Genomic DNA, 21,411 nt, shown 5'->3' on the forward strand with positions numbered 1-21,411 from the left:
TTCATTTGAGCATATTTCTTTTTTTTTTTTTTGGTACACCTGTTATCATAGGGGATGGAGCCTTATATATCCACCAGGATGGGGCAACCCACTTGGCTGGGTTGTGGTGCTGCATGTGGTGGGGAGGTCTGAGAGTGAACAATGCTGCTTGCTTGGCTCTTGGCCACTTTCAGTCACTTCGCCTGCTACCCACAAGAAAATTGGGACCTTAAGGTGCAGATTCCCAGGTGTGGGGGTTTGTTTACATTCTAGGACACTGTGGGTCTCTCCAATGAACTCATCTATAAGATTGGCAGTTTCTCTTGCTGCCACACCCACCACAGATTTTTACAGCCAGAGGTTTTGAGACTTTGTTTCCCTGTGCTAGAACCCTGGGTTGCGTGGTCTGTATGGCTTCCCAGTTGTTCCTCAACCCCCCCCCCCATTTATCTACTCGTGGGACTGTCAGCCACCACCTTGCCCACCCAGTCTTCTAGCTGCCACCTTGCTATGAGTCCATTCCATCCTGGCTGCTCATCTCTGTCCCTCCTACCAGTCTGCATGAATATTTATTCTTTAACTCCTTGGTTGTTGGACTTTCATACAGTTCAATTTTCTGGCTGGTCTGGTTGTTTTTTGTTTTTAAATTTGTTGTTGTTGTTCTTTTGGTTGTATGAGGAGGCAACATGTATCTACCTATGTCTCCATCTTGGCCTGATGTCATCATTTTGTCTTTCATTTCAGATTCCCAGTTGCCTCTATGAGCTAGTGGCTTTGTCAACATCCCAGTCTGTTCTCGGTCTGAGAAGGGGTATAAGCCACTAGAAGCAGTGGCTGATTGATCAGCCTTTGCTGAAATTACCCATCCCTACTCCCATGCATCCTTTCTCCCTCTAAGAAAGGCTTGAAGAAGCCTCTTCAGATTTAAGGAAAAAGAGGCCAAGTTCACCTTTATGGGGGATCATGAGCAGTACCTGAATTAAAGCCAGAGGCCAAGAATCAGGCAAGACATGTGCCACAATTTGAGGGTTACTGAATACCCTGCTGTTCAAAAATCCTAAGACTTTTAGGGAAGTAAATCTCAAACGTGTCAAACAGATCAAGGCCTTGAACAAATGCTTTTCTCTCCCCATGTCTCTGTCTCCTTGACTGTAAAATGAGTAGGTGGGAATTAGATGGAAATAAAAATTCTTTTCAGCTCTTACAGTCTAAGAATTGAAGCTTGGAAGAATTGAATTAGAGTTCAAAACCAGGTTTGAGCTGAGGGTGGGGTAAGAGAAACTGTGTTGTCATTAAAATCCTTTGTAAAATCCTTTTGAAAATATTCACCCTGAACTTGAAAGTGATTTACTTCCTCAAACACTGGAAATGCTTTCAAACCAAAGGACTTCTTTCCAGTATATAAGGTGGAGGAAACAGTATGTAACAGACTAAAGTGAATACTTTATGTTTAGGTGGGTTTGAACACATCTAACGTAACTTGTTACTTTGATAGAAAAGTGTTTCAGGGGAGTTACAAAGATGAAAGCACAATTTTGTATAATAGAAGTTTATGGAGTGGGTTTCACTAATTTGAATATTGTTTCAGAAGTAATACTACTCAAAGGAACTATGTTCACTTAAAACAAAATCCATGGAAGCTATACAATTGAACTTCAAGGATATTAAAACATTATTAGTGACCAGGAAGGAAAATCAAAGGATCTTTGATCCTCTCTCTTGGTGGACTTAATTTTATTATGAAATCTTTTTTTGTTATCTAATTCCCTGACCCTCAACACATCTTGTAATTTTTCTGTTCACCAACATTATTAAACAATAGGAAGTTTTGGTTACTCAAATATTCCAGTCCATGGGGACCTGCCTTATATGTCACACCAGTTGAAAATAATTTTTCAAAAAGAAAATATACTCTGGCACCTTATATTCATTCAGCAAAATTAGGGTACTACTAACAAGAAGGAGAGGTAATTGATATCAGATAGGGAAAAAAAAAGAAGAAAAGAACCCCAAATGAAAGATATCCACTATAAGGGACTTGAAATTGGGTAGAGTAGTTGAGGAATTATTGAGGGTTCAAATCAAGGCAAGGGCAGTATAAATGGAGGTGAGGAAACTAATCTGAAAGATATTTAGGAAATATAATTCACTGGACCTAGTCATGTGGTAGAGAGGGCAGAGAGGGAGAGGTGAACAAGGAGTAAGCATGTTTCTTAAGATTTTGGTTTGAAAGACTGGGTGAATGTTAGTACTACTCACAAAGGCAGAGACAATAGAGGAGAGAGCTTGCTTTGGGGAGAAGATGACAAATCTATTTTGACATTTTGCATTTGAGATGTATAAGAGCAATGTTGAGGTGAAATGGCTGGTAGGCAGATAAACATCTTATTATGTTTATTATGGATCTATAGTACATGAGTGACAATGAAAGTTACAGGAGTGGACAGGATTTCCAAGGGATATTGGAGAATGGGAAAATAGCCAGGGTAGTATCCCCATGATCACCCCATTAAGGACATAATATAGGACCAGTCACAGTATGAAGGGAAAAACCTGGAAAAGGAAGTCCCTCGGAAGTTAAGGGAAAAAAGCTTTCCAGAAGAATGGAAGTATAAATATCCCAGAAGGAACAATAGTGAAAATATTCCAAGGAGCTCAAGCAAATTAAAAATCTGTAAAGTAACTCTTGCAGGGGAGCACCTGTTTTCCCATCCTATATTCTCCATGAGAGGTGATTTACCCATATACTTTTCACCTATTTCTACATATCTTTTTTGGATCCTAGGTAAATGTTATTGGTCCATTTTTTCCTGATTGCAGCTTATCTATGAACAAAACTGGTCACTGGGGTAGAATGGGATTTGTACTTTCTTTTTTTCTTCCACCTAGAATAGTGAGAAAGAAACCTGAATTAAGTGTGCCAGCCCTGAAGACTCAAAATTATCCTCAGATTGATTGGTCCTGAGGGCATAGGAAGTTTATAGGTACATTTGGCTGTCACATCAAAACCATATTTCTTCAATATTAGCTTCATCCTTTTTTCTGTTTTGTTGTGGAACTCAAGTAAGGATGAGGAGTGCTATTCATTGCACCTCACCAAACCCCACAACAATAAACAGTAAACTTGGCAAATAAGATCTCCTTGCTCTTGGTGTGAGCATTATTGGCCAGATTTCAGAGTGCTGCAGAGTGACAGAGGAGATGTAATGCCAGGGGGCTGCTTTTTTTTTAACATCACAGGCCAAATGTGTGATTACATGTCAGTAAAGGAACCAAGCTGAAGATTTAAGAGAGAAGAAGAGGGAATAGGGATCAACCAACATCTCTGAGACTTTGGGGTTGAAATTTAGAACAGAGCTTGGAAATGGGTCCTTGTTGGAGAGAGGAGTAATTCTTCCTTTGAGATAAAAAGGGCTAAGAAAAGGGTTGGCCAGAGATGAGTGGTTTGTGGCCTTTCGGGGAGTTGATGAAGGCAAGAAAGTGGGTAATTGGAGAGGTGAGGGAGTTCATACATCTTTAGGAATCTCTATAATAGGTTATAGAATGTAGAACTACAACATTGAAAAAGACTCTGGCAACTGTTGGACTATTGGTTCCAATTTTTCACTTCCCTTGAAAGTACACCTATGCCCTTTGCTATGTAATATTGTGGTGCCTTTCCACTGTGGGTGGAATGTACATTCCATTGATATTGGACTTGGCCATGTGATTTGCTTTTGACAATGGGGTGTTGGTAGATGTGATGTGAACAGAGGTCTTTTGTGTACTTGTGTAGTTTGGCTTGATCACCATGAGGTAATCATGCCATGGATGGCCACTGTTCCTTCAACCTGGGCCCCACAGTGAACATACACCAAGCAGAACTGACCTCAATCCAAAGGTATGGATTTAAAGGGGTGTTTAAACACCCTTTAAAGAGATGAACCAGGGAAGATCAAGTGTTCTAGCCTGCTCTCGAGTACTACTCGCAATAAGTCTATTCTTCTGCAAAGGTTCTTCTTATATTTGAAGACTCATTCCTACAAGACATCTCTTTTTTAGGTTAGATATAATCAATTGGTATTTGACTTCTATTCCCACACTCTTCTGTAAGTCTTACTTTTCAGGGGCTGTAAAGTTAATGACTACATTTGCCAGACTTCCTTGAAGCTAGGATTTTGGTTGCAAGATAGATTGTTTGAATGAGATGTAACATTTGGAAAGCAGAAAAGAGATGGGCTGTATGTTCAGGTGGCAAGCCAAATTCATGAGGATTAGATAGACACTATTGCATCGAGCAGACTCAGCATTCCTCTGCCTAGTTAGCAGCTCTGTGAATGTTAAGCAGTGGTGGCAATGGCAGTAATAATTGCCTGATATCTGGATTGTGTTATGGTGGAAGGTCTTTGACTTAGCTAAGTGTTTCCTTCTTTTCTTGATGCTCATGCTTCTAGCTTTTTACTATTTTTGTGTGCACTGAATTCCTTGAATTAATTCCTTGTCTGCTTAAGCTTGTGTAGAGTGATTTTTACTGCCAACACTGAACCCTAACTGGTTTGCAATCTGTCCCTTTCTCCTCTCAGTACTTTTTTATGTAGGATTAAAGTATGTAGGATTCAGTGCTAATCAAAGTGTAGTCTCTGGTTGTCTATGTGTTTGTGACCAATTTGCATTAAAATGTCAGTCAATGTAGTCATTATGCACACCTTTCAACTGATTCATTTATTTGTTTTTGATAGTGAACTTTTCCATAGAAGGGAACAATATGTTAATTTATGTTCTGGCACAGGCTCCTGATGTGGTTGTGGATGGGACTTTGAGTACCACTGGTTTACTCAATGACCAAAGGCCACACACTTAAGATTTTCTTCCTCTAGGCATTAATACTGCTTCTTGTTCTGTTTTATTGATAATTGCAATTTTACCCCAGGGAGCATGTGTCTCCTGGGGTTGCATTATCCATCTATAATGGAAAATTTATTTTAAGATTATGTGATTTTTCCAAAGTCATTTTTGTTTTTCTTTTGAAATATTTCTTTTTAAAAGTAATTATTTACTTTATTAACAAAGCAATGCATGCCCTTGATGAAATAAATGAATAAATGTTTCAGCACTTTCATTAAAGTTTAAGCACGAGATAATATAGGAAAAGTAAAAATTCCTTTATCCTCTCAAACTTCTTAGTTAACTTCTCTGAGGTAACTAATGACAGTATTTTTGTTTAAAAAGTTATTTATTTTACAGTGGATAGCCTTATTTAAACCTCAGAGCTATAGTTGTATAATTACATTCCTCATCCAAGGTGGATAACATGAACTTTTGTATTGTATGATACTGAGGTTCTGCCATAATGAATTTTTCAAGCTCATTTAAGACCCAAGCACCAAGCAGATATAGCCTTTATGCTATTGCTGCAGGATGGGCAAATTATGTGATATCTATATTAATAAGATAAATGTAATTATGGAATATATATATAAACAAGATAAATACAATTTTTTGAGGTAAAATGTTAACACTATTCACATTATTGTAAAGTATTGGGATTAAAGATCTGTATTAAAATTTCTGTTTAAAATTTTGTCATGGCTGGACTTGAAACACCCACAAATTACTTTAGGTGATTTTTCCTCTTCTCTTTTAAAAGATGACAAAGTTCATTTCAAAGCAAAAAAAAAAAAGGGAGAAAAACAAGATCTGATGATTTCCCTTAATAATTTTTTAAAAATTGTATATGTGTATTTTTAAATATACTATTTCTGCTTGATGTTGGTCTTCTCAATTGAAAAGGTGTATTTTGATCTTCAGATATATATTTTTTAAGTTGTCAGTGTTGGCTTGGTTGACTCCAGGGAACACCAACTCTAAATGTATAATCATAACCACAGGAGCTACCAAAGACAAAATGCACAATAATGCTTTCATAGGTTTGGAATAAAAAGGAATGTGTTTTCTCAGAGTTTGCTACTTTTTAGCAGAGAATATTATAAAACAGCATAATACAAAGTGTTGCCAAATATTTGAACCAAAAAAACCCTAAAGAAATCATGAGGGAAAGATCTACATTTAATACTTATGTAAAATATACAGTGTGGGTCACCTACCCTTTCAGAGTTCCTTAAACATTTCTACCTTTATAATTTATACCATCTTAAACAACAACACGCTATTTAAATTGATTTGACTGATATCCTTGTTCATTAAAAGGCAGAGCCCTGTATAATTCTCTCTTGACTCTCAGACATGACTCACTAAAGAAGCACCAAGATTTTAGTGGAAATACCATTTTATGTGAGAAAAACTGGATTTTAAATATAACTTATCCTATATAGTAAGTATATCCCCTTAAGCAAGTTATTTCACTTTTAAGTGCTTCAGTTTTCATCACTGTAAAATTGTTGGGTTGAAATGCCCACCATATTTATTGTAAAAATTAGCTTGAAGTATGGTGGACAGCAAAGAATAGGGAACCTGCTTTATAGGAGATGCTTAGTAAGTGTTAATTCCCTCCCTCCCTTGTATTTTGGGACTTGGAACATCTTAGATATGAGCTCAGACACTAAAGAGAGAAATCCTATTCCATTAAGATATTTATTGGACACTGAAGACATACACCTCAAATGTGCAGAGGCTGAGGGTAACAAAAACTGTGGTTATATTTTAACAATTAATGTTGGTGATAAACATGTTCTTTCCATTTTCTTAGTGTATCTCTATGAATATCTGTAATCTCTCATTTGAAAATAACCATAGAGGTCTCAATCTGAGGTCTGTTAGGAGTGAGAATCCTGTCCTAAATGACCTCACTTGCTCCATGATAGGCCTTGAGTATAAGAACCCTTTGTTAGTTTTCAGAAGTTGCTTTTTTAAAAAAGCTCTTTTGAAGTATAATTTATATCATAAAATTCACCTATTTTAGGTGTACAATCCAGTGATTTTTTAGTAATTTACAGAGCCATCATCATAGTCCAGTGTTGGAAAGTGTCCTTTACTCCCAAATACCCCTCATGCCTGTTTGCAGTCAGTTCCTGTTTTTGCCCCCAGGCTCAGGATAACATTATTACTTTATGTCATTTCAATTTGCCTTTTTCAGAGGATGGTTTTTTTGAAGGTCTGAGTCACTCTAATTCACACAAGGGTTGGGAAATACATGAGACTGGATTTCTTAGTGTATTGACACAGTGGTTGCTACTGGGTCCCCAGGGATGATAACCAGCTTCTTGGTAGTTCCTCTGAGAACTCTGTTTTCTTGGAGAGAAATAGGACCAGAAGGCCACTTGCTGGAGAATGTTATCAGTCAGGGTCTAGTCAGGAGACAGAAGCTACTCCAGTTATTAGAGGGTATTAAAGAATTTAAAAGTCAATACCACAGAAAGGGGAAACAGCAGGAAAAGGCTATGGGCTTTTGTTTTGGGAAATACAGGAAAACATCGGCCTTGTTAAAAACCTACATGTTTGAAGGAGGGTCTCTCTGGGGCTCTAACACAAGCCTCTGAGAAGGTGGCTGACAGCTGATCCTTGTGTCTCTGAGAGAATTTGACAGGACTGGTCTGCAACTGTAAAAAAACAAAAACCAAAACTCAAACCCTGCAAACTGGATTCAGCTGTATTCAACTACTTTTGGAACAACTGCTGCTTCTAAGTGTTGCTAAGATGATGCTAACAGTAACAGAAAACCAAATGGAAGCAGGAACACACAGGTTTCTTCTTTCCCCTCCAGGTTGTCAATCTTCCTGTGGTGCCCTAGTCAGCAGGTTTAACAGGGAGCAGAGGGCAAAGCAGAAAGGTGCTTCAGAGTCCCAGCATAGCAAAGTTGGGTCAGGAGGATGGATCCGAAACTGAGATGAACAACCTGATTAGTGACACCAGGCTCTCAAATCCAGATCTGTCTGATTTCAAATCCTGTGTTCTAAACCACTACTAATTTTATGTTTATATTCTACCTCTTATTTATTAAGTCCCAAACACCTGTATAATTCATTCATTGAATGCCTCAGTTTCATGAATCAGAAAATACAGTTTTCACCCTTTGGAGATACAGCTTTTGTTTCATAGATTTTTTCCTTAGATTTTCATCCAAAATTGCCAACTTGGAATCACATTTCTTAATGGGAGTCCAAATTCTCCTTAGTATTCCAAGTTTTCACAACACTTTTCCTAGAACTATCCTTGACAAAGAAACAGTATACATTTGATACCTCCTCATTTACACCTACCAATTCAAAGGCATTAAATGGGTGAGTTTGGATGTGTCCTTGTGTATTTTACAGGAGAGATTTTTGTTCTTAATACAGCATCCTTTGTAATGGATGATAAAAACAGATTATCTATCTCTAGGCTATTTAAGAATTTCATTTTCTTCTAGTCTCTGAGTAAGGTGAACTAAATTTTTCCCTTCCATTATTTTTTCCTCACATTCTACATGTTTTCTGGATGCAGACCCACTTTATAATGCATTTTCCTGTGAGGGTGGAAAGTATGATTACTCAGAGTGTTGCCACAAGGATTTTAGTCATCCTAATGCCTAGCAGAGTGATCAATAAATATTTGTTGAAAAAAATATATGCATGAATAAATAACTTTCCTTTCTTTAAGTTGAAAAATTTCATCTTCTGTTGAAATAACTTACCTTTGTTGTCTTGCTGGGGATATTAGAATTCAAAAATTGAAGCCCAAAGTGAGTGTGTATGTGGTTGTATATGTGTGCTTTAGTGAAGGTGGCAAGTAGTCTAGGCTTGCTTTATTTTCTGTAGTCCATTTTGCAGTTTGGTTATTGGTTTGAAAAGCCAATCACAAATGTTTTGGCTTAAAATGTTTTCGAGGTACAACTCAACAAGGAGGCAAACAACCCAGTTAAGAAAATTGGAAAGGACTTGAAGAGATATTTTTCCAAAGATATAATAATGACAAATAACCTCATAAAATGCTTAGCATTATTACTCATTAGAGAGATGAAAATCAAAATCACATTGAAATAGCACTTTACAACTACTAGGATAGTGATAATTAAAATAAAACCAATGGAAAATAACAAGTGTTTAAGGATGTTGAACAATTGAAACCCTTGTGCATTGCTAGTAGGGAAACAAAATAGTATAGCAGCTGTGGAAAAGAGTTGAACAATTCCTCAGAAAATTAAAAATTATCCTATGAGCCCTTGCTGGTATGGATCAGTGGATTAAGCACCGGCCTGTGAACCAAAGGGTCACCAGTTCGATTCCCAGTCAGGGCACATGCCTGGGTTGCAGGTCAGGTCCCCAGTGAGGGGCATGCAAGAGGCAAACACACATTGATGTTTTTCTCCCTCTCTCTCTCTCTCCCTTTCCTTCTGTCTAAAAATAAATAAATAGAAAATCTTAAAAAAAATAAAAATTATCCTGTGACTCAGCCATTTCACTTCTAGGTATATATGCAAGAGAATTAAAAACAGGTGTTAAACAAAAACTTCTATGTGAATTTTCACATTATCTACAGTATTCAAAAAGTAGTAACAACACAAAAATCCAGCACCTGATAAATGGATAAACAATGTGGTCTATCTGTATAATGGAATATTATTCAGCCAGAAAAAGTAGTGATACATGGAGGTACCTGTCAACATTTGCTAAGTGAAAGAAACCAGACACAAAAGCCAAATCTTATATGATTCTATTTATATGACATGTCTAGAATAGGCAAAACCATAGAGGTAGAAAAGAATTGAAAAGAATTTGCTTATCTGTGTGTGCGTGTGTGTGTGTGTGTGTATGTTTCAGGTCATATTCTCATTTCTTTACAGCTTTACAGGTAATTATAATATTAAAAATTTGAATATTCTATGTGATTTGATATATTTGTGCAGAAAGAGTAAGATAAAATTATTGAATAAATTGAAATAGATCTGGTTTGCGGAAGCTGGTCTGACATTTGTCATGTGTGTGCTCTTGCAAAGAGTGCATAGGACATGTCTGTAGTGATGAAAACAGTAAAATCTTTCTAAGCTTAAATTTCAAGTTTCTTCCAATAATTCTAATCCCTGAAAATATTTTCAAGATTTGATTTCTAGATGCAATAGGTATTTTGTAACAGATACACATATTTCACCCTGAAACACATGTTTTCAAACCATTTGGACACTATGACCAGACTCAGCATGATACCCTCTGAGGGTCTGCAGGAGTCCTCTGAATCAGTTTCATGCAGAAACCCCTGTGCCCCATGCAAAGCCAGTGAAAGACAGCCTTGGACTATGCCTTTGTAGGGTTTCCTGCAGGCTTGGGTTCATAAGCATATAGGAAGGTAGCTGCTATGACAAGGATGGCTCCAAGGAAAACATACTGGATGGCACAAGATCTTGGAGTCAAAAATAGGATATCAGTGTTGATAATATTATGAATAAAGAGGTTGCAAACCCGTTTAAAATATGATCTGCGTACTTCATAACAGCAGTGATTGCAAAACCTTTGAGTGCCTGAAGAGCAACAACTACCCAGGTCAGTCGGTTATATCCCAGAAAAAAAACATTCTTTGATACCAACTCTCCGTCATAGGCCTACATGCCCATCAATCCAAACATGCTCCCAAAGACACCCAGTTGAATGTTTCTTATCCACACTGACTGTTTAGTTTCTTTTTAAGATTTTCTCTAAGTAAACCCCAGAGAAGCCACTTGAGAAACATGCTGTGAGAACAGCCATGAGGCCTACAAATTGAGAGCCAGCTGAAAGTTCCTTCTAATCCAGTTCTTGGGAATCTGAGGGCCACTGTACAAAAGCAACTCCTGTCATCAGGATGGCCAGGGAGAGCCACTGGTACACATCTAAGTTTTTACTAAGCATAGACATAGGAAATAGTGCTGTTGTAAGAATTTTCAGCTGATAGGTGGGTGACCTGATAGGTAGCTGCATCTAGATTTGACAATGCCACATAGAGTAGGTTATTCTGAAAAGTATATATCCCTGATGGAACAGCAAGTTTTAGCGTTTCCATAGGTCTATGAAGAATTTCATCATGTGGCATTCGATTCAGTGCTCTTGGACTGCATTCTGTGGGGCAGCTCTGCCTATGTACTCTGGCGACTAGGGCTCCACTCTGCCAGGTGCCCAGGGCTGCTAGGCCCTTCTTCCCACCCCATAGCCACCCCACATCTCCTGCCACATGGCACTGTCTGCTCCTGCTGCCACTGCCAGCCCGGTGCCAACTTTGCTTGTCTTTCTAAAAAACATTGAACAAAAGGAAAACACTTAATGCCAAATAATTTCTATTTTCTCGCTATACTTTCTAAAGATTTTCATCAATACTCAAATTATGGTGAAAACTGCCAAATATCTATGATCCCTTTTTTTCCTTAATAAAAGATCACAGATTTTAAACTGGAACATTGCTTCCAGCTAAAAGACTAAATTTCCAAGCCTCCCTTTGTTGTTAAGTGTGACTAAGCTTTGACTAATCAGTGTAATGAAGAGTATTGTGTGGGTATCAATAAAAAGGATGTGCCTTTCTTGTCTCCTCCCTTCCTTCTATCCTTCTGCCTCTGCCTGGAAGGAAGATGTAGAGCTCTAACAGCCCTCTTGGACCTTGAGGATAAAGACCAGACATAAGGGACAGAAGAGGCGAGTGCTGGTTGTTCCCTGACCACTTTGTGGAAATGCCATACTATTCCAAGAATTGACTACCTTCAGTAGTTTATTTAAAAAAATGTAAATGAAAAATAAAATTCTATCTTGGTTAAGCCACCCGTATTATAAATTTCTTTGTTATACAGAACCAAACTAATTCTAACTAATTCAATTATCCAATGTTACTTTTACTGAGGATCTAGGCTTTTATTATGTCCTTCTGTAGCTCTAATGCATTACATCCTTGTTTATTTATTTAATAAGTGCTCATTGAATAGTTGCTGTACACCAGGCACTGTTTTAGGCATTTCAGTGGTTAGTGAAACAAACACAGGCTCTACCATTTGGAGCTTACTGTCTGGTAAAAAGACAATAAAATATGACAAATATTTTGTTTCCTACTTCTATACCTTTATCCCTCTCCTGACTACATTGAATTATTTTTTCAGTTTGTGTCTTAAAGTTAGAGGAAGGTGCCATATAACTTCATCATTTCTTGAGATATAAGTACACTGCCACATGAATTTCAAAGTAAAAACTCTTCTGGCTTTAGCTACTTTGTTTCCACATAAGATTTTAGAAAATTCTATGTGAAATAACAGTTTTAACAGCTAATAGGTCTTCTACTTGGGGACTCTCTTCCCTAGTACAGTGTGTGTGTGCATGCACATGCATGAGTTCTGGTTTCTTTGCTCCTTTTGTGATATAACAAATGCTAGAAATTTTTTTTGTTTTGTCTTCACCTTGTTTCTGCTAAAATCCATACTTGTCCTTTAATTGCTTTTTACGTGGCCTTCAAACATTTTATGGCTTTTCTAATTAGATATTATCTAACCTATATGTTGTTAGAATGATGGCTCAAGACTCCTCTCTCACTCAAGGTATCTGTCAGAACCAGGGCAGAAGCTATGGGCCCTGTCTTCTTTACTGACTCCCTGGCTGCATAGGTTCTCAGAGCCACGGCAGATCCACACTTGGATTTGCTCCCTTGTTCTCTCCCACTGATGCTGTAATTTTGGGTGCATGTAGATACCTTTCCCATAACTCCTCATGCTTTTGGTTTACTCATCCCTTCACTGATCTGACCTTTGATTTCAGTCTGTCTTCATTTATCCCCTCCTCCACTACATTGCATCTCCTGTTCTGCGGGTGTTGCCTATGATTGTAATGACTGTCATCTGTCTGGACAACAGCCACAGTGGCAAAGGTATGGTTTCCTTTGACAAAATTCCTGGGCTATCTAACCCCCCACCTCTGCCACCCCAAAAGAGCAGTACTTTAATAGGCACTAGAACCTTGTGTTGCATTTTTCATTTAGACAAAAATACTTTGTGTTATTATACATTATTTTTGGGCCCTTAGTATTTAATAATTCTTTTATCACACTTAGGGTCATTTCAGAGCTTTACTTATTGATCATTGAGTAAAATCCAAAGAACGTCCCTTTTTAAATAGCAAGTTGCAAGAGGTGAGAAGCAATATTTTGTCTATGAAAGCAACTTAAGAGAGAACAGCTAGAGTTTATTTTTAAGGACAGGAAATGTTTTATTGGCTTCAAAAAGTTTAGTCCCTGCTGAAACAATCTGAAAGAAGCAATGGCACTGGGTCCATTAAATTCAAGACATTATAAATTTTAGTTATTGGCACAAACATTAAGAATCTTGATATATAGAGCCACAGTCTGATAATATTGCTAAATTTGATTCATCCTGACAAGATATTGAGAAATTCATGAAATTTATGACATGTTAGGGCAATGTGATATGTTACTTAATTGATGAAAAATCTATCCTACTTAAATTGTGTTATGAAAACTGCTAGCAAAGAAAAAAATCCAAAATTCAGGAAAGATGGCTGAAAGCTTTGTAGGCAAATACTAATTAGGTGCAGCAATTCTTTCAGCAATATCAGTCTCTTCCTTAGAGTAGTGCAGGTGGTTAGTTTTTATATCCTTGGGTTTGCAGGAGGAGCCTTAGAGGTGCTGATGGCTTGGCCATCCAAAATGGAAAAGAAAGTCTAGGGTTGCCTTTATATTTAAACAATTCTCTATGTACACACATCTCAACTCTGTCAGTCCTTATATGAGCATAAATAAACAGAAGAGGAACCAGTGGTTATGAAAACAGGGTTCTGAGTCAGATTTACCTAGTAAATGATAGAGATGTTTTGCAAATATGGATGTTTGTTGTGGTATATATACCATATTTTCTCTCTAACAACATTATTAGATGCCTCTAAATTTCACTTTATTTCCCACTCAGATGCTCTCTCCCCTATTGCTCTCTTTTCCTCATGATGGGTCATATATCCTGTTTTATTACATGCCAAAATAACTTTATATTGGATGCCAGTATTGTGAATTTTACCTTGTTGAGGGCTGGATATTTTTACATTTTTATAAATATCATTGAGCTTTGTTATAATATATTAGTGAAGTTACTTTCAAATGGTTTGACTCTTTTGGGTATAGTAAGACCAGGGCAGTCTGTAGACTAGGGCTGTTTTCCGCCACTACTGAGGTACCATCTTTCTGAATATTCTACCCCAAACCCATGATTTGTGAAGATTCTCTTCTCTGACCCATGATACAAGAATTATTTCTTGTCCTTTGTTAAACATACTGAATTGTTCTTTCTGATCTATTTAGATGATTTTTCTCAGGCAGTTTCTTCACTCATAAGGACTCAGTTGGAGACTTAAGGGGCACCCTTTGTAGATCTCTAAAGTTCTCCTGTGTGTAGCTCTGGCTTCTCTGGTATTCTATCCCATAAACACTAACTGTTGTGACCTTTCCAGGCAATGAGCTCCCTCCCCTCAAATCTGCTGAAGAAGGTCATCAAAAGGACATGAATGCCAGGTGACCCTAGACCTGGACTTGGTTAATAGGAGGCTCCTCCCCGCTTCCCTGTCCTTGAATGTGCATTCTATTCACTGTTGTTATAAAAGAAGCCACTTAAGGATGTACCTTAAAGAGAGCAATGTGTTGAGACCATCTGGATGATATATATGACTGAACCCTATGAGGGCCTCTATATATACTCTAAGATTCTCATGGGTGGGAAGTGTATCTACTTACCTTGCAGCACCCAAGACAAGTCTCATGTATAACAGCTGTTGTTTATTAAACCTATCACCTCCCTATCTGGAGTGACCTGCCTCTTTGTTCTCTTCTTGTCCTCTATGTATCTGGGCCAGTTTCAAATTTCACATGGGCAACTCTAGAGATTGCCCACTAACAAACTCTAGGAGAACGTTGGTACCTCCTAGGTCCTCTCTTCCTGTATTGCAGCCTGAAAACTGTCTCCAGACAAAAAGGTAGGGGCACTCACTGGGCTCACCTTATTGTTTCCCTCTTCCAAGAATCACTGTCCTATGCTGCCTGATGTCCAATGTCTGAAAACCATATTTTGTCCTTTTTTTTTGGTAGTTGTTTCAAGTTAAAGGAAAAATTCCTGTGCCTCATGATCCTGATGTCTGAGGAGGAGGATCAAAGATGCATAAATTCATTCAGTAGAAATTCAGCTGTTTTACATGGAGATACACTGCCACACTAGTTTTATCTCTTCACTCAGTCATGTTCCTGGATTGCATTCCTGAAAAATTTGTTCCTTGGTTTATGAATTCATCCATTCATCTGTCCATCTGTCTATCCATCCATCTGTCTGTCCATCCATCCATCCATCTATCCATCCATTTACTAAATATCTTTCATATAATAAAACCCAATTGTTGGAGAACAGCAGAGAATAAGACAAACTCAGTGACTTCCTTCTGGGACCCTATGTTTTGGTTGAGAGAAATAGTTGATAATGATGCACATGGTTAGTTGTGATAGATGTTATGAAGGAAAAGCAAAGGAAGCTGTGAGAGCACATGAGTGAGGGTCTAACCTGATCTGGAGAATTAGAAGTTTCTCTATGGAGGTGATGTATAATATAAACTGGGACTTGCCAAAAGGTGATTAAACATAAAGCTTTTTTTAATCTAAAGGGCCTACACTATTCCCAAAAATATTTTATTGAACATTTAACAGAAACTGTAGTGTCTGATAATGAAAACACTACAGTTTTATTACCCAAGAAAACTTAGCTTGATTACAGAGAAAAATGGTAAAATGGAAAATGAACGTCAAAACTTTATGAAATCATTCAACATAGATTAGAAATTAGTGGTTAAAATGTTAATAGTGATGAATTTTGGAATGTGGGACTCTGGGTGATTTTCCTTTTTTCTACATTTCTGTTTTCTCCTGACAGAAACCTGTATTACTTTTTTAATTACACAAGAAAAAAAAGAAAGAAGGGGAAAAAAAGAAAAAAAGGAAGAGAAGAAAGAAAATATGGAGTATAATATAGGTAATATTCTTGTTTTTAAAAAAGATTTCATTTTTGTTATATTTAGAGGAAGAAAGAGAGGGAGAGAAACATCAATCAGTTGCTTCCGGTACACCCCAGCCGGGGACTTGGCTAGCAACCCAGGCTTGTGCCCTTATCGGGAATTGAACTGACAACCTTTTTGTCTGCAGGATAATGCCCAACCCACTGAGCAACCCCAGTCAGGGCCATGCTGTTCTTTAACAGGTATTTAATGAACTGATTCTTGAAGTACCATATTGTGACATTATGAGTCATGTGGTGAAGCATCAGTGTTGTTTCCAAAGACATTCTTATGCTGATTAAATGAGCCATTTTACCAAGCATTTAGAACAGAAGCTCAAAAGGAGATTTTGTCTTCAAGTTGTGTAAAGTGTGAAGCTTGTCTTTAATGTTGGCCTTGAAGGGCATTGGAAGATGTGCTTGGTAAGCTGGTGAGTAAGGTTATTCGTGAATGGCCTGATTCTTCACATGGGTGTAACCTGCTGGCATGTGGAAATCATGGCAGCTCTGGTCCTAGGAGAATTGTGCAGCACTGTCAAAGGGAAGAAGAATGGGGAAAATTGCTGTGAATACTACTATTTTTTCACACTCAGAAGCATAACTTTTCTAAGTTTGGGGCTTTTAAACTACATATACTTTTTTAGCGTTCTGAATGCAGACCTCTTGTATGTCTCCAGATGGAGGAATATGGGATCAATTTGGAGTTTGAACTATTTATGTATTGTGTTTTTGAAGAGAGTGATGAGTTTTGGATCATTTTAACTTAGTTTTGATCTTATATTAACAGTCACATTCATAAAAATATTACAATACCATTTGCAATTCATGGTGGAGAGTGGGCTGGAATTACTCAGCTCAAGAAGGGTCATGCCTTTGATTATATAACAGGAATTATTACTATCAGACTTGAATATTTTCAGTTTTGGTGACTGTAATGATATCAAGGGCTACATCTTAAAGCGCAAAGGCTATAGGCAAGGATGGGAGATTGTTCATCCTGCCTAAGATTGTTGCCATTGATTTCCTTAGAATTATAAACCTTCTATTTGATATCAAGTGACATTTTTGGAAAGATTATTGTACATTTTCTAAAACTGGAATCCACAGGATTTTAAAATTTGAAGTAAAATATAGATAACATAAAATTAACCATTTTAAAATATATAATTCAGTGGCATTTAGTACACTCACAATGTTGTGTAGCTATCACCTCTGTCTCATTTTGAAACATTTTCTCATCCTGGAGAAAACCCTGTTTTCAATAAAACAGTTATTCATCATTCTGTCCTTCACACTAATTCACTCTGTGTCTTTATGGATTTACCTATTTTGGATATTTTGTGTAAGTGGAGTCATATAATATGTAACCTTGTGTGTATGCTTATGTTTACTTAGCATGTTTTGAAGTTCATCCATGTTCTAGCATGTATCAGTACTTTATTCCTTTTTATGAGTGAATAATATTCCATTGTATGGATATAACCACATTTTGTTTATCCACTTATCAGTTGAATTGTATTTACCTTTGGCAATTGTGGATAATGTTACTAAGAACATCCATGTGTAAGTTTTGGTTTAGTGTTCTCAGTTCTTTTGGGTATACGCCTAAGAGTAGATTTGCAGGGTCATGTGGTAATTAATTCTGTGTTTAACTTTTTGAGGAAAGGCCAAACACAGTTTTCCATGGTGGCTGCTTCATATATATTCCCACCAGCAGAACACATAAGACTTTGTATGTTCTTTACTTAGCCATATGATTGACATATTCTCCATTGATAAGAGTATTGTTTGATTGAAGCTTTAATTCTAATAATAATCATTGAGAATAGGTATACACAGGAAGAGAAAAAGAAAGGCACAGCCTTAAGGAAACTCTTGAACCATTTTCAGCTGACTACATAGCACCTAAGGCAGGGACATGTCTTACAGAACATCCATTCATTCTGCATACAAAAAAACACTAGAGGTGAAATAACCTCAGGGATAAAAAAGAGAAGTCAGTCAACCAGTTGCTTATTGGCAGAGTTAAGGCTTACACTGTGGTCTTGCAACTGGGAGCCCATTGCTCTCTTCTTTTTCCCACACTATGCTCTATGCACTTAATTCATTTTTTTTTGTGGGACTTATTCTCAAATTATGGTTTCATTCTTTTGCTCAGAAATCTTCTTAGGAAAGTGATGGGTATATCATCTAATCAGAGAAAAGCTTTATTTATCCACTTATTTTTTCAGGCATTTATTCTACAGATACTTAAGGAATGCTAATATGTACCAGAGACTATGCTGAGAGCTGAGGATACAGTAGTAGACAGTCTTGGGACCATCTTCAGAGCTAATAGTCTAGTAGTAAAGATGGCCACTTGACAAACAGTTGCACAAAGAGTGAGTTATAATTGGCCTAAGTGATGTAAAGGAGAGGTACATTGTGCTCTGAGAATTCATAGCAAAGAGGACTGCACTATTCAGTGGTTGAGTGTGTCAGAAAAAGCACTTAGGTTTGTAAAATCTAATGTGGTTTCATTTCACGGTCACCTGGAAGACTCTCTTAAGACTCAAAATTCTTCTTTCATCTGCTCATTTATGTTAGTGTATAAATATTTGATGTCTCATTTTTATATTTTCTTATGTATACTTACATTTAAAAATATATTAAAATTAAAAATTGCATTTGTAGACTCCCTATCATGACCTCATTTGCCACCATCGGTCCATCTACCACACTTTGAACACCACTGCTGTAGGTTTTCATGACTTTTCTGTCATTAGATTGCATGAAACAGAGCATTTCAACTCAGAACAGAGGTATGTCATCCACATAGCAGCAGGGAAGAAAAAGGCAATGATGCAAGCTGGGGAGAGAAATAGAAAAGATGATAGTGCTTGAGTAAACAGAAGTGATACAACTTGAGATAAGGGGGAAGACAGGAATAATGGTGGCCTCAGGTAGGGAGTAATAGCTCATCTTCAGGAAAGCTGGATTCCAATGACATGCAGCTTCACCCTCTTAGCAAAGACTAAAAGAAATTCTCTTTTTTTATTTGTTCAATTTATTTCATTTATGAATAATTTAGATACAGATGCTTTATTATGGAATAAGAAGAGTTGCCCTGAATAAAGTCCAACTCTTCCTTGATGGCCAGAATGTGAACATAGTTGCTATTTTGAAATTTTAAATTGCTTTTATCTTTGTTAAGAGCTGGAGATTTGAAGTCCTTTCTGGGCATATCATCCCTTTGTTATATTTTACATGTTTACACATTTGTAAAGGTACTGATTATGAGGGCCATTTTTTTTACACTGAGAAGATAAGTATTTTATTTAGAAATGTGAGATCTGTCCATAAAGTATATAGCCATGTAATATGAAAAATAGAGATATTAATTGAAGAAGATACAAGGTACAAGAAACATTATACTTAGGACAATGATGTCTCAGTCCCAGTCAAAGTAGGCATCTTGGGACCTCACACAGTTCTCCCAATCACCACCAGCTGCCCCGTTATATTTTCCTGAATCTCATTGACTGTCTGAAATAACCTTCCCTTTCAAAGGTGATTTTAGTTTTGAGAAAATCCAGAAGTTGCAGGGCACCAAATCTGGACTATAGGGGGGCTGAATCACCTAAGTGATTTGATATTTTACCATAAAACTGAATGAGATGTGATGCATGAGTGGGCATGTTGTCGTGATGAAACTGCCAATCACGTTTCCCATAGCTGCAACCTTCTGAATCATCTGAATAGTTTCTGCCCAGGAATGTTTAAGCTTATCACAAAATTCAATGCAGATTTCTTGCTCTACTTGCTCAGTCATTTTGAATGCAATGGCCATGCAGTACACATTCTCACTCAATGACATCTACCACTTCCACTGACTAGTAAAGTGAAGTCATCATTGTTTATGCATGCTCATTCCATTCCACTTGCCTTGGCCTCCAGGTTACCTTGATGTTGCACAAAATGTTCTTGTTATATTAACAATGGCTGGACATTTTCCAGACAAACCTCCTATATGTGGCTATTTATGGTTGAAGCAGCTTATCTTAGAGACCTTGCTGGCTTTTATTTTCTTGGTGGAGGAAAGGAATGAGATTTGGAAAATGTTTTTTTCTACATATAAATTTCATATTTAGAATGATTTGTGCCCATGAACTATTTTTTTTTAGAAAATTCCACTTGTTCTGTTTGTAGTCATTGGCAAAAAATGTGTAAAAACTGAAACTCAAGGGTTTATCTTCTCCCTAACAATGGAAGAAACACTAAAAAGAAACAGGACTTAGATGGACATGATTCAAATTTTTTTTTAAAGTTTTATTTATTTATTTTTAGTGGAGGAAGGGAAGGAGAAAGAGAGAGAGGAATATCAATGTGCAGTTGCTAGGGGCCATGGCCTGAAACCCAGGCATGTGCCCTGACTGGGAATCGAACCTGCAATGCTTTGGTTCGCAGCCCGAGCTCACACCACTGAGCTACGCTAGCCAGGGCACATGATTCAAATTTAATATCTTTATTTGTTTGCTAGGGTTTCTGTAACAAGTACTGCATACTGTGTGTCTTAAACAACAGAAAGGTATTTTCTCACCTTCACTGAGGCTGTAAGTTCGAGATTGAGGTGTTAGCAGGGTTGGTTGCTTCTGAAGTTTTTGAGGAAAGAATCTGTTTCAAGTCTTTCTTTTTGGCTTGCAAGTGGCTGTCTCATCCCCATGTCTTCACACCATCTTCCTTCTCTATGTGTCTGTATCCAAATTTCTTCTTGTATGATGCCAGTCATTTGGATTAGGACACACCCCAATGATGTCATTTTAACTTAATTACCTCTTTAAAAACCCTGTCTCCAAATAGAGCCATATTCTGAGGTACTAGGGAATTGGGACTTCCACATATGAATATCTTTAAACATATGGATGATGCAGTTCAGCCCATAACAGTGTACTACATGTTATTCGGATATAATAACCTGGAATTTACTGAGATTTCAGGTCATCTTATTGCAATTCAGGTGTCTTTTGCAATTCAGCTGTTAGAGTCTTAGGTTAAGACTATGATTAGGGCTTCTTGTGTAGCAAATCCCATTATCCTGGAAGAAGCTGTTCCAGGTACAAAAAAGAAAATTGAGAAGTCAGGCCAACAACTGGAAGGAGAGAAAGTCTCATTTTTCTCTGAGCTTCAGGGAAGATGGACCTAGACTTTGGGTTGTAGGGACAAATGGAGCACATAATAGGGTGGGGGGATGAGGTGGAGGCAGCCCTTCAGAGACAGGCTGGGAACTAGGCAGGGTAATACCCAATTGTGGGGCCCACATGCTGTTAGAATGTCACATTTAGTACTAAGAACACATTACTAGATATAATGCTCTTTTCTTCTTTTTTGCCTAAACTGTCAATAATTTTCTAACAATTCAAGCTGGGTCTCAGGGAAGATTTTCTTTCAGGCCTGGACGTGTAGTAACATAACTTTCCAAATCTCCAGGGTGGTCCTGGAGC

At 37.4% G+C, this 21,411-nt stretch overlaps 1 pseudogene; it reads right to left on the reverse strand.

Moving 5' to 3' along the window:
- Positions 1 to 10,184: 10,184 nt before the first annotated feature.
- The window catches only part of LOC123819845, a 28,405-nt pseudogene continuing 17,178 nt past the window's right edge, over positions 10,185 to 21,411 (reverse strand).

This window comes from Phyllostomus hastatus, unplaced genomic scaffold (assembly GCF_019186645.2).
Source record: "Phyllostomus hastatus isolate PE091 unplaced genomic scaffold, TTU_PhHast_1.1 phas_contig_34, whole genome shotgun sequence".
Lineage (NCBI taxonomy): Eukaryota > Metazoa > Chordata > Mammalia > Chiroptera > Phyllostomidae > Phyllostomus > Phyllostomus hastatus.